This window comes from Apodemus sylvaticus, chromosome 23, assembly GCF_947179515.1.
Source record: "Apodemus sylvaticus chromosome 23, mApoSyl1.1, whole genome shotgun sequence".
NCBI classification, from domain to species: Eukaryota; Metazoa; Chordata; class Mammalia; order Rodentia; family Muridae; genus Apodemus; species Apodemus sylvaticus.
The window spans coordinates 8743658-8758211 of NC_067494.1; the positions used below are offsets into that span (position 1 = coordinate 8743658).

General features: G+C 45.7%; 1 protein-coding gene across 18 annotated transcripts in view; it reads right to left on the minus strand.

Moving 5' to 3' along the window:
• The window catches only part of Epb41l2 (erythrocyte membrane protein band 4.1 like 2), a 159746-nt gene that overhangs the window by 101315 nt on the left and 43877 nt on the right, over positions 1-14554 (minus strand). The window contains exon 1 of one of the 18 annotated variants that reach the window (XM_052169870.1): positions 7758-7909. The exons of the other annotated variants lie outside the window; for them this stretch is intronic. The gene's annotated coding sequence lies outside the window, so the exon portion shown is untranslated. Of the gene's footprint in view, positions 1-7757; positions 7910-14554 lie in introns of those variants that run through there. 18 annotated transcript variants of the gene reach the window in all.

Genomic DNA, 14554 nt, shown 5'->3' on the forward strand with positions numbered 1-14554 from the left:
ATTAGAGAAATGCATATGGAAACAACATTGAGATTTCATCTTACCCCTGTCAGAATGCCAGGACCAACAAAACTCACAACAAATGCTAGAGAAGACGTGGGAAGAGGGAACCCTTCCTTATTCACTGTTGGTGGGGTTACAAACTAGCACAGATGCTCTGAAAATCAGTCTGAAGAATCCTCAAAAAGCTAAAACTAATCTACCAGATGACCAAGCTATAGCACTCCCTGGCATATGCCCAAAGGACTGGACAGCCTCCTTCACAGATCCTCCCTAAGCCATGTTCACTGAAGTTCAGTCACAGTATCTAGACAATGCAAACGACCTAAATGTCCTCCACCTGAAAAACATTTAATGAAGATGTGGATAATATACCCTATTGAAAACTAAAGAAAATAAAATCTTCAGATATGTGTAGTTCATATCCTTAGTCAGGAACATGTATCTTTGTAATACACAAGAAGTTTCGACCATTGCAGAGCACTGATCACAGGGCAGAGCGACAGAGCTATGGAGTCCAACCCTGAGTGACGTGCCTACCATGTAACACCTGCACCTGCGGCTCAGGGCTCACTGAAGAAGAGATGTGAAAAGGTTCTAAAAAGTCAGGGGATTTTGCTGCAAGACTGTCTCTCAGGAAGTCACACCAACATGACAGTCTAAACACAACCTGAGCATGGACAACACCCACAGACATACTAATGTTGAAGTGGGAAAGCCCTGTAGGCCTCAAGCCTAGACTCAGAACTACAGGCCACCTCAGAAGGCTGAGAGTGGGAGACACAGTCTGCCCCAGGGAGAACACACCAATGGATTACCCCACACCAAACAGTTAGCCCTGCGAACATTCATACAAATAACCTCTTATGGACTAAGCGGGCTGTGTGTGTGTGTGTGTGTGTGTGTGTGTGTGTGTGTGTGTGTGTGTGTGTTGGGGTCAGTGGTGATCAAGCAGCAGAGTCTTTCACTGAAACCATTATCACAGGAGGAACAGTGAGGGAATAAAGTCAACTTTAGATTAGGTATCAATAAAACAGAGACAACCCTAAGTGGGGGTAAACTAAAATCTGACAATTATTCAATAACCTGCATAGACAGGAAAAGAGGGAAAACCAGATGAAACAGGATAAGACAGCACCCACCCGCAATAATCACTACATGTGATCATCTAAAGGCACCAATGAAAAGACAGATAGTGTTATGCCGAACGAAAAGGCAAAAGCCAACTTTGTTACTTACTGGAAATAAAAGCCAAGGCTCAGCAGGCTCAGGCAAAGCAGAAGCGGTGGTGTCCAGGTAAATGAAGCTGCCAGCCACTGAGCCATGGAAATCAACGCTAAGATCAGCCCCAAGGCCCAGAGTGTCCTTAAGCGGAAGCTGCACAAGCAGGTCACTTCAAGGCAAAACTGTCTGAAAACATTATGGAGACGGTAGCCAAAAAAATACAGTAAGAAGCAAATGGAAAAAAAAAAAAACCTGTCTGTTTCTAGGGAACAACACAGTTCAGTTTATCACTTGCCTTCATGGTTATTAGACAAACTCAACTCTGCTACAAATGAATGCACTAGACCAGTGCTTCTCAACCGGTGGGCCGTGACCCCTTTGGGACTTGAGCAACCCTTTCACAGGGGTCACATGTCAAATATTTACCTCACGATTTGTAACAGTAGCAAAATTACAGTTATGAAATATCAACAACAAAAAAAATAATGTTGTGGTTGGGAGTCACCACAGCATGAGGAACTGTAGAGACCCTTCCTAACTGCTCTAGTCTAAAACCTTCTGAGAGCAGCACCACTGATAGCTACACACCTTCAAAGGGACAAGAGAGACAGCTGTAGTCCTTCCCCTTGCTATTTCTAGCACTAGACCTGGAAAAAAATCCAGGGTTTCTCCAAATTCATAGGATGAAAAATGTCAACAATGAAACCTCTAAGGGAGATAACGGCACACTCTGAGGATGAGATAGATATTAAGTCAGAACCAGATGTTCCCACTGATCAAGACCTGTTTTGTACAAGAGAATTCCTTAGCTCAGAAAACACCTACAGTGGCCCTTACATAGGTCTCTTCTTGCCCTTCTACTGAGAACTATCAAACACCTGCAAGTAGAAATGAAGGTGCTCATTTAAACAGGCTGCAATTTCAGCAGCAGCCAGACAGGGGTGTCATAAGCAAGCAAGCAGATATACAGAGGGCTGCAATTTCAGCAGCAGCCAGACAGAAGTGTCACAGGCAAGCAAGCAGATGTACAGAGAGAGCCAGTACATGAACAGGATGTCTGTCTCTGCTTTATCCCTTTCCCACCTCCCTCCTCCACCACATTAGTAACACGGCTCTACTGTGGCTGTCTTCAGCATAGACACAAAATGTCATGGTAGTCATAGGGAGAGCTATGATTACCTGGGTATGGCATATCTCGTAGACAACTTTCATAATTATAGTCTAGTTTAATAATTTAAGCTAAAGCCTGTAAATATGTCAAATTCATGTTACACAGTAGGAGGGATTTCTTACTGAGTACTCCTGAATCTTTTACCTTCCCTTATAGAACTTAATTCTAACAGTACAGTATTTTTTCCCCTGACTTCTAAAATATCTGCACTCTAAAAATAATAACATCTATTTTATCTGAACTTTCAACACAACCTGATAATATCTGTATGTGTGCTTTTCTCTTCTAGAATTTTTAAAGCTTAAAATCATAGCCAAAACACTCAAATGACAACATTGTATTCTGTAAATTACTAAAAAAGTAACATGAAGATACATATAAACTTGATGCATTTTCTTTGCTTTATTCTTCTTCAAAAATACTTACTCTTTATAAGAGAAAAGCATGGAAATTATTTTTATACTCTTGAAAAGATGCGAGAAGTTTACAACCATGGCTGTAACTTGTTTCTCTTGGATCTAAACACATACACATTGGCTTTAGAAAAATTCTTGTCAGGAATCTTGTATGGCTCTAAGTGATACTTCTGGAAGTTTCAATGCAGGAGGAAGACTGTAATAGCCTTTAGCAGAATAAGCATGGACCTGATATGTAATAAGTAAAGGAACATCTGATGAATTTATAAGCAACTACATATAATCATGGTATAAAGGCTACTACTAGCTCCCCGTTCTAAAGAAAGCACAGCAAGACTCGGTGTAGATGAGTTCCTGCCTCTCCATTCAGGCTAACTGCTGTGCGTCCTCTGTATTTCTACCACTGAACACTTTGTCATTTCCTAAGTCTTACTACCAGTGTCCTGGGAACTCAGTAGCTCTGTCTTCTTGAGGTTGAATCTCCTCAGCCCAGCACGTGGAAAAAAATAGACATGAAAGTGCTTTGTACTGAACAGCAACAATTACCAAAGTCAGCTCCTCAACTGGGCATCCCAACTTCCCTTCATTTCTCTGTAGGAATTTACTGCTAGAGACTTGACTGGAGTTGTCTTTAAAGTAAGTAACATAAAAAACAAAGAACAAATGCAATAATGCCAAGGCTATTGATAAAACTTTATTATTTTTATATTTACTTAAAATTATACACAAGGTTATGCATGTGTTTGTGTGTGTGTGTTTGTGTATGTGCACACACGTGTGTTAAAGGAAATTAAGCCACTGAACTGACAATGCTCCCCACAAAAGCCCCAGCATGAGGCACCTCCTTTCTGATGGCTAGTCAGGGTAGTCCGCATGAGCCCCACAGTATACAGATTATGATGCAGTCTTGGCTGTCTCCCAGGGGTTGAGGGCGGCTCCTATAGCTGAAGATGACACACTTAGGGAATAAGACCAGCGAGACCTGACCTAAAGCCTCCTTCTGAAGTCTCGCTTCCTTGACACCTGAAGGTAAGTCGATGCAGGCTGCCAAGGGAGGAAGCAATTAATAGTCCCTCCCCAGTGTCTTCCACTGCCCCTCCACAGCCCTCACACCCTTCAACTCCAGCCATACCAACTTCTGCAACAGAAATACATCTCCATGCTCCCATGTGCATGAATGCAAACTATCCAACTCTCATGACTACACTTAAAAGCAAACAAACCAACAAAAAACCAACATGACCTTCCAGATCTAAGCCTGAAAAATAGGCACCATGTGACCAAATCCATATGTATGGTACACATTCAAATAACAAAAGCCATGAGACAGAAATCTAGATGACAAACCACCCCAAATAAATCCACCACTAGCAGAATAAAAGTAGAATTTCAGAATGTGTAGAAAATGGGCTAAGTATACCATGACTCATTTTCACAATGACCCTGAGATGCAGCATGACACTTGAAGCAAGTACTCCCCATGCAAAGGACAGAAGGAGACAGGAATATGGCTGTCTGTCTGTCTGTCTGTCTGTCTCTCTTTTCCCCTTCCCTAGTCATCCACACCCTGTGAACCACACAACCAGTGATAGTACAGAATGTGAAGGGGCTGTGAAAAGGGGCAGGGCAGAATGGTGGGCTAACAATGGTGTCACCCTGACCTGGGAGAGAAGGCAGCAGAACCAGAGAAACCAACAGCCCTGTATTCTGGAAGGCAAGACACTCCCTCCAGATGCAGCAGATCAAATAAAGCTGCAAGATTTGCCCTGAAGAAGTAAGGTCTGGTGTGTGTGTACTGAGGTGTGTGTATACACACACACACACACACACACACACACACACACACTCTCTCTCTCTCTCTCTCTCTCTCTTAACTTTCCCCTTTGTCCTACTTGTGTAAACCTTTCCTCCCTCATTGTCAACACTAATCTGATGATTACATATTCAAGTAGTATGGTATGGAAATAACTGGGAACCATATCATATCTTCCCTCCCAATCCTTTCCTGTTCTCCTTGGTAATTTCAGTTTGACCAACTAGAATAAACTAAATGGCAAAATTTTAGCTCAATAAGGAATCTGCTTTTGCCGTTCTGGTTCTATATGAACTTAAGCATTCTTGCTCTATGCCAAAATAAGGAAATCCAGGTCACTTTTCTCTTCCATAGACCTCTGGCCCCAGAATATTTTAAGTTCCCTTCAGTGATTGATTGATCAACTTGGACCCCAAGTTATACAAGAACACCCATAAAAAAGAAATTTTAATTTTCTCGTAGAGTTGGCATATCTGCCTATGCCAATTTTATATTTACCTTCTAAAGAAACAGATGGAATATCATGACATGGGGCTTGAAACCACAACAAAATGGCACAGCTGACACCCAGATAGACACAAACACTGTTAACCCCTAAGTCCAAACGACAAGAGTCAGATCACAACTGTACCAGCCCTTGAAAATCCACAAATCAGCTCTCGGGGCCGAGTCAAGGCGATGTGATCGGGTCTCTATGTCAATGGTTCCTTAACAGAAAGGACCCGCTCTACTTCTATGATCTCAGAAAACATCCACAACAGTAGCCTATCCCTTTCTGTGTCACAACTATAATCAACTAACATATACACCTGCTACTAAATACAAGATTTCAAATGACGTTAATGTTTCCAAACACAAACTCTATCATATAACAGTCTGTAGAGCACAGATTTTTTTTTATTGCCCTGTCTGTCAAAGGAAGGTAATTTTAAATAGAGAATGCTGTTGTGCTAATCCACACGTGCATACCTAGAAACCAAAGACTAGGAATGTTTAACCAAAATGCTAGCTGCTAATTCCAGAAATATGGGCATCGGGAGATCTTGTTCTATTGTATTTTTCTATTACCAAGCTTTCTGTACATAATACATGCTGATACTGTACTAAGAAAAAAGGTAGGTCATCAAGATGGCTCACCAGGGAAAAGTACTTGCCACTAAATCTTATGTACTGGTCCAACATGGTAAAAGAGATACAACTCCAACAAACTGTCCTGATATACACACACATACACACAAATAAATAATTGTAATAATAATTTACATATAATATACAATCCTTGAAGATACACAGGGTTTTCTCCCTTTGTTTTCCTTCCACTGAGAATTTTAGAGGCAGTAAAAAGAAGATTAAGGTCCCATCCTTATACCAAATGGCACTGTTCTGTGTGCAGATTTACCTGAACACAGAGGAGTATTCATGATGTGTTCTCTGGGCTTGCAGGCATACAATTGCTGGACTCTAAACGGCCAAGGCTTCCAGACACTATTATACCAGGGGACTTACAAAAGTCTGATTTCAGCTGGATTCAAAAGAATGAAAGGAATTTCCTGCATTTTATCAAGGCAATTTCCCAGCAGATTTTTGCTTCCAATTCTTTTGAATACAGGGGCTAAGACCACTTGGCAAATAAATTCAGAGACATTTAAAGAGGGATACTTGTCAACATGAGCTGAGAGTCCTTCTCAGAAATCATTCTGTGAAGTTGGCCAGAGTCAACCGTCTGTGGTCACATCCAAGTGCACAAGGAATCATCTGCTTGGGGACCACACAGGAACACATAACATACATCACCCAAGGATCAAGGAAAAGTCTGTCTTTGTTTTGTTATCATATGAGAAGTGTTATTGTTTAATTTTCTCTATAACTTCATTGCAACACCAACCACAATGCATGCACGATTTAACGCAGAAGAGCAGACATACTTTTCAGAACTGCAAAATGGCATCTGTAGAATGTCTCAAGGGAATAACAAAGGCACTTCTTTAGCCTGACAGAGAGCACTGTTTCCACTAAAATACTACAAGGCTATTGACTTTGGAGGGGAAAACCAGTAAAACTTTACAAAGCAGAACTAAAAGTACAGAATAACAGTCTGCAGAGAAAAATTAAAACTATCAGGGCACAAATTTCTCTCATTTCAACATGGAACAGAGTTTAATTAAAACACACATACACACTTGGTAACTGCAAATGTGAAACTAACAAAGAAAAACAACTGTAACAACAACTTCGAAATGAAAGTTATGGTGCTGAGGAGACAGCTACAGCGGCCTCCCAGGGCATTTAGTTCCTTCATGACCACTCCATGAGAACTCAATCATTGCTTCCCTCTGCAGGAAGGACACTAGGTGTCAAGGAGACCACGTTTTAATTCCCAAATCCTTCACTTCCCAGTTGGCACGCTGACTTTCCAAGGCTATGAACAAGGAGGTACCTTCGAGTGGATTAGAGACAACCCATTTTCAAAATGGCACAAAAGCACCCCTAAAACAGCACTAAGAATGTACTCTGGAGGAGAAATCAAGACACACTAACTCAGTCAACCGAGTAACATTTTCAAAATCCTATTAAGAGAATGGTTTTTGAAATGAATCAGGAGGACGGTAGACCCTCAGTGGTAAAGCACACACCTCACACACCAAGCACAGGGCCCTGGGGTGCATCCCCCAGCACAACGAAACAGCAAAAGCAAGCTAAGAACGGGTTGGGGAAAAAAACAAAAGTGCCAAAAGTAGGAACCGAGTAAGGAAATGTCTGCACCCAGGACACGGGGGAAAGAGCACAGTGAGGAGATTATGTCACTCTCCTGTGTGTGCTCGGAGATCGCCAAGACCGTGCTCCAAAAAGTTCTTTCGTGGCTTGAGAGAGAAACTTCAATCACAACTATACACAGACTAATGTACCAAAATCACCTACGAGTAAACTGTTCTGCCTCTGTTTCGCACTACTTAGTGGTTAGCCCTACTGCCAGTCTTTCCAGAATATTGCTTCCCAACCAGTCTTCCCCAGTTCCAGTTCTGATGGAATCATTTGTGTCCAGAAAGCCTCAGTGACTAGTCACGGACAGCAAGCGGAGTTCTCCGCACAGACTGCAGAGGCCTGTACGATACCGGCTTGACCGCAGTCTCACCTCATTTCTCCCAGGCTGAACGCTACAGCTGAGCAGGGGAAAGCTACTGAGCGCCAAGGCGCACACCCCAGGCCTTGGTGAAGGCAGGCAGCAGGGCTGAGCAGCAGCCATCACCACAGTCACAGTCACCGTCACCGTCACCGAGTGGAGTCCTGCTGCCTACCTTTCCCCTCCCCTGAGGTCCCACCTGTGCCCTCTACAGCTCAACCTGCTTAAGTCCACGTCATACTGAAAGTTAGATTTAAAAAAAAAAGTGGGGGCAAATGGAGGAAATTCATTAGACCTCCATTTTCAAGCAATTCTGGCAATGATGATCTTATTCTTCTGATACCCGAGATAGTCATGTAGTGATCCCATAGCTATATTACTAATTAACTAGCACTCTAACGGCACACACACTTTGTCTCATCTTAATGAGAAATTGTGTGTCGTTTCTTCTACCACACATTAGGACATATGAGGAATGCCAGGTGTGGGTGATGGCTTACATGTGTAAGCTAAGCACATGGAGGTGTAGGCAGGGCCATCAGAATTTGAAGCCAGCCTCGGTTATACAGCAGGTTCAAGACCAGCCTAGACCATGGAGAGACCTCTCTCAAAGAAACAGCAGTTGGAGGAGGAGGGAAAGGGGAGAAAGGAAGGGGGAGGAGGGAAGGGGAGGAGGGAAGGGGAGGAGGGAAGGGGGCAGGGGCTAACTCTAAGGAAAGCAAGAGGGAAGAGGCAGTCTCTGAAATGAACCCCAGAATGGGCCAGAGTCCAGACCCTTCTGAATAACAAAACAACTGCATCCCAAAGCACTTAGTTCATCACTATCAAAGATCTGAGAAACTCTGATCTAAGTACATGAGGTCGGCTTTTAACTGTTCTGAGGAAGGCAGAATGCCCCGCCCCCAGGCACCGGGTATGTGCCGTTGGCTCCTCTGCATGAAACGTGCCCTCACGGCCCTCATCGCAGATGAAGCTCATGTCTTCTCCTGCCCACAGGACAGTGCCTGGTGTGGAAGGAAGGCCGCACTACTGCAACACCAGCACTCAGGAAGCTGAGGCAGGACAGGCCAACCTGAGCTGCGCAGTAGGACCTTTGAAAATAAGTGGAGGGAGGGAGGAAGGGTGTAAGGTGCTGGGTACTCTTCCAGACGCCAGGAGTGCTGGGGCGCTCTCTCTCATCAACTGCAGCACTGGGAGTCAGCTTGCTCCACACAGGTTGAGTTGCTGTTAACCTGACTGCACTTGCTCAGGTTCAACACAAACACCTCAGGGAAGGCTGTGCTCCTGTGGGCCGGACATGGCAAGCTCCCCCAAATATAAAACGGAATCAACCCCTTCGGGCCTACGGATCACCTGGGCACGGGGCCACATCAGGAGAGCAGGCTTTACCTTCAGCCATGCTAGAGATGGAGGAGTAAGTCGCTCTTTGCTAAGATAAAGCACCTTTCTCCTCAGTATCCCCGCTCCTGGCTTCCCCAGGGTCCTGAGAGCCACAGCCATGCAGCCTGGCAAGCTGGCGGCCAATGCCTCACTCAGTCAGCCTCGCACTCCTCTGCTAGCTCTTTCCTAAGCAGGCTCGCTCCTGCCCTTCTCTAAGCAGCCCTCCCTGCCCTGTGGCTGCGTGACTGACCTCCACGCCATCCTAATTCAAAGAGCATGGCTTCCTCTTCTCCATCCTCTCCTCACAGTGGCTGCCAGGCTTTAGTCTGCTGCCCTGCAGTTTCTCTCTTAAATCCTATTAAAATTGTCCTCAAACTTCATAGAATCTGGTCTTCAACTATGGACCCAAAGAAGGGCCCCTAATTTCCCTTTTCAAAGGTAAAAAGGTGTCTGGGAAAGTGGAGGTACACATTCTGGAAAGCAGTTACAGCTGTCACAACTGAGCCGCCTCCAGACTCTTGTGGGTCCCTCGAATATAGCATGCAATGGCAACACAGAGCACTTAGGACACTGCTGAATAAAATACAACGTGGCTTCTAGAAAACCTAGTCAGCCTAACGACCAGAAAAGCAAACCGTCACCGAGCCTGGGCTGGCTGTGCAGCTGGCTCACCAGCTGGATACCTTCTCATGCTGCAACACAGCAGAACCTCTGAGACCAAGTTCAGACGTGCATTCTACTCTAGAAGAATGACGCCATCAAAGTCAAACGCTGCTCCCTACCCATCACGCCACCAATCGCAGCATCCCAGGGAGGGCACAACTCACATTATCAGTGATGGCGTCCTACAAGTGCTGGGAGCCCACACGGGCCGTCTGGGTCTGCAGTCACTGCCGCCACCTTGCTCGCTGGCCCCGTACAATCCAAGGACGCCTGGATTAGGATAAACCCCTAAGCAGCAGTGCTGACACAATTCAGTCCCAGCGCTTAAGTCAGAGGCCGCACAGCTCCGGGCCAGGAATAGTGCCGCTAACTTGAGAACCCAAAGATAAACACGGGCATCTCTAAGAAGCAGTGTTTCCTTCCCATCATAAAATTAATGCCTGAGGTAGCTTACCTTTTTCTCCAGCCAAACAGAAAACATTCCCAAATGTCTCAGAGAGTACTCACAACTACTAAATATAATAAATCAACAAGATTTCAAAAGATAATCAAGAGATGAGATCACTCTGGCAACAGAGTTTTTCACCAAAAACAAAGATAAAACAAAAGCGTTCCTATTCTCCTTCCCTTTCTAAAGGAAGAGAGTGTGCCTGTGCACTGGCCACACCACACACATGGACACGGCTGTGATGTGTCACAGCTGCTTACGGAGTCAGTCACACCTGTGACACATCCTGACACCTCATGGTCAGTAAGTGGGGTACGGATGGCTCTGATATCTACTCTAACAAGAAGCAATGCAGGGGTGTCACAGTGAATCCAAAGGAAGACTCCTTACAGTGAAAAACCAAGTCTGGCTTAGAGGGCACACACATCTACCATCAGCTACGCAGAGTGAATGAGCAAAAGCTATTCAAGAGAAATGAGAGAACTTAAGTACATTATAAGAAACACGGAGAGCTGCCACAGGGTGAAATAACTCTTTAGTTGTTTTCCCTATCATAACTAAGCACTTGGCCTGCTGTGGGTTGCCCTGGTGCTGTTTGTATTTGATGTTAATTCTGCTTCCTTAAGAAGGGCTGCCCCAGGAGGAGGAGATGACTGACATACTCAAGTGACCTCACGGAACCTTCTCCCATTCTGACTGGTCAAATACAGGCTACAGCCGATCACTGGGCAGTGGAAGGGAAGGGTGGGACGGGAGGTCTCAGAAGAGGAGGAGGTAGGCGGAAAATGGAGCAGAAACACAAGGTCTGGAGAAGCCAAAAGTAGCAAGGGGTCTCACAGCTGGGAAATAAATCAGTAAAGTGATAGATCTGCCCAATCTAGGCATCTAGCTTAAAAATATAATAACTGGCTGTGTTTTTTTAATACAGGCTTATGGGGGTAAACAATTACCACAGCATTGGCCAATGTGTTGTATTTCTCTAATACCTAAGCTGTTGACCCTAGAGAACTTTCCATACCCATCCCAATCACTTTTTAAATCTTGCAGGAAATTATCTATCACCTTTGCCGAGTGACAGGTAGACTTAGACCCAGTATCTGGCTGTCTGTATGATTCCGTCGTTCTGTTCTCGCTCTCTTCCCCACCTACCCAGTCGTCCTCACTCCCTGCTCATGAGGAGTCTCAAGAGTCAGCATCTCCATCCTCCCTCCTCACTGCAATAGCTCGCAGAGGAGGACAGCCATGCTTGCTGGGCCCTTCTTACAGGACCAGTACCCAGGGTACTGGGTGACTGCACAGGGTACTGGTGCAGGGTGACTGCACAGGGGTCAGGGTAGCCTGCACCAGTTCCAGGCCACAGATGCTGACTCAGAAAATAAGGCGAGAAACTGGATGTCTACCACCTGTTTTCAGATACTCCTCCACACCTCACCAATGGTGTCTTGGCTCATATATAGTCCTTATGATTTACGACTTCAGAGATGTCAGTGAGATTGAAGCCATGATGAAACTATACCTTTAACCAAAACACAAGTGCCAAACTTGCCAGACTTGTTTACTCCTCAGATAGTCCTTAGATCAGCAAGGCCAGTCTAACCCAAGACACCCTGTTTCCTCATGTGCTCCCAAAGTGTCAGAACAACTTTAGTAAGACATGGAAAGGCGCCCTTGACAGCCCCCCCCCCGCCCCCCGAAGAAGGGAGCGGAATGGAGAGAAGCTGACAAGAGGACATCCTTGTTCTTGAGGGGAAAACCTTGCATGGCAACAGCGCCGAGTCAAATTCATGGTAAGAGCAGAGAAAGTGGCAGAAGAATATGGGTGAACAGCAGCCAAAGGAACTAGAAAGCTACCAATTCTTATAGGAATACATAGGCAAGTATGTTCCAGAGTAAAACAGGTGAGATGTGAATTCCTTCAGCAAAACAGTTTCTAAAGCCCTAAAGTATGCTGGAGAGATGGCGGCCAGTGAAGAGCTTGCTGTGGGGAGACTGAGTTTGATCCCCAGCACCACACTGGGGGTAGGGGGAGGAGAAGGAGAGGAAGGAAGGAGGGAAGGAGGGAAGGAGGGAGGGAAGGAGAGAGGGAGGGGGGGAAGAAGGGAGGGGGTGGGGGGGAACAGTGTGGAGCATTATCCTGTGCACACAAAGCTTTCAGGATTTTAACAGAGAAGAAAAGAAAAATATCCAAGATTCACATGCTAAAGGTAAAACTCATTTTAACTCCAACTCCTTTCAAGTTTCAGTCAATAACTCAGAGGTGTGACAGAGCAGCCCTAGGAAAGCACTTCTCAAACTTGTCCCTCGGGCAAAATGACTGAGCAGTTGTGTTTGGGTGGTCTCAATTTTCTATTTTTTCATACCAAAGTGATAGAGGGATCTAACTCTGAGGTCAATGATGTCTCATTTAGTCTAGAACACACAAACACTGACCAACTCTCCCGGTAAGTGAGGCCAAGCAGAGCGTGTAGTAAGAGGCCCACGGACTGCAGGGACTGAGTCCAGCCTGCCTCAGAGCGACAGCCGTCAGGCAATGCGCTGACCATACTTTACCTTCTTCATCTAGAAAGGGAAGACAACCACTCCTGCCTTAAAGTACACCTTAAAGGTGTCAGTACTTTCAAAAGATTCTGGCGTGGCATGGCAAGCTACAGACATGTAGGAGTGAGTGCAGACAGACACCTAAGCCAAACACACAGTGAGACCACTTCCTGAAATGTCCGTGAATCTGTTTACATTTACTCCATAAGCTATGACTGCATAGCACAAGGGTAAAAACAACATATTAATAACAATGATATGGAAAGGGGGGAATAAGATTGGTACAATATTTAAGACTCTCTGCATCACAAACTCTATCTAATACGCCTCCAGGAAATTGATCCAATTCTCAAGTCCATACCTGACATTTAACAAAGTTCTTCAACTTTTACAAAATAGGCTGGTTATCACTAGCTTTCTCAGAAAAAAAACTGAAAATGTAGTCTTCAGGTGAGGGGGAAAGCAAGAGCTTCAACAGTTTTCCCAACTTCTTGTCTCTGAAGAGTCTGAAATCTCTGCCTCACCCAGTGCCTTCTCCCAAACCCTCTTGAAGGGACCAAGCCCACGCCAGCACCTCTAGCTGGAGTTCGGGGCCCTTCTGTCATCTACCTGATTCCATCCAACATCCCCCAGCAGTACCTCACCACACGGCCTACTTTAGACAAGGGCAGACCACGCGGGAAGAGACAGATGAGCCGGTCCCTGTGGGGATGTCACCCTCAGCCCTGGCTCTGACCATCTCTGGAAGGCAGCTAGCTGCAGGTGCGGCCTGACTCCCTGCCCCCCCAAGGCTGCCCACCTCAAACGGCTCCTCTCCAAGCAAGCCCTGGAGAGCTTCAGTCAGGGAACTGCGCTCTGCGCGGAAAGCCTGCCCTGCACCATCCATTTCTCTGCTTTCAACTTTTCACAGCAAGCAGCATCAAACCCTGCCAAGACACCCTTAGGAGGACCAGCCCTTCTCAGCTCTTTACTGGGTGTCAGGTCTCAGTGGGACGGGTTTTGCACTCCTATCTACAGGCAGTTCCTGAGATTAAAAACTGATCTGGGGGCCTTTGGGATTATTGAAAAGAAAAAAAAAGAAAGCAGCACAGCCTTAATCCTTACCTCACCAAAAGCAGACAGTAAGCATCTTAGGACAGGCAGGCTATGGGCCTCGTCTGTCGGAGGGAGCGAAGGAAATACGTATGTCTGTCTCCAGTGCTTTAGCTTCATCATCAACTAGTTGTCAGTGTTTCCAGAGATGTGTGACTGAGTCCCAGCCTTCCCTGCCCCCACCCCCTGCATAGGAAGCATTGGAACCGTAACACCATGCACTCACTCCCCACACTCCTGCCGCCCAGGACAACCATGTGTTCCTACTGGAAATCACCTTCTAATGGTTTTCCTCTTCTCACCATTCCTATTTCCTGTTCCCATAGTCACCCCACCTTCCAAGCTTCCCCAACTCTGACCCAGAAATATTTACTGTCTGACGCAGCTCCAAAGTCCATGCTTTAACAGAAAACATGTTTCCCTTTCCTCCCTCTCCCTCGTTCACCTAAGGTTTTTATAAGCGCCATGTGGTCCTGAGTCTCACATTACTTACTGTTCCCCTTTTAAAAGCTCGGTCTGGCCCGGCGGTGGTGGTGCACGCCTGTAATCCCAGCACTCTGGGAGGCAGAGGAAGGTGGATTTCTGAGTTTGAGGCCAGCCTGGTCTACAGAGTGAGTTCCAGGACAGCCAGGGCTACACAGAGAAATCCCGTCTCGAAAAGAACTCCCCCCCCCACCCTACCCCCCCC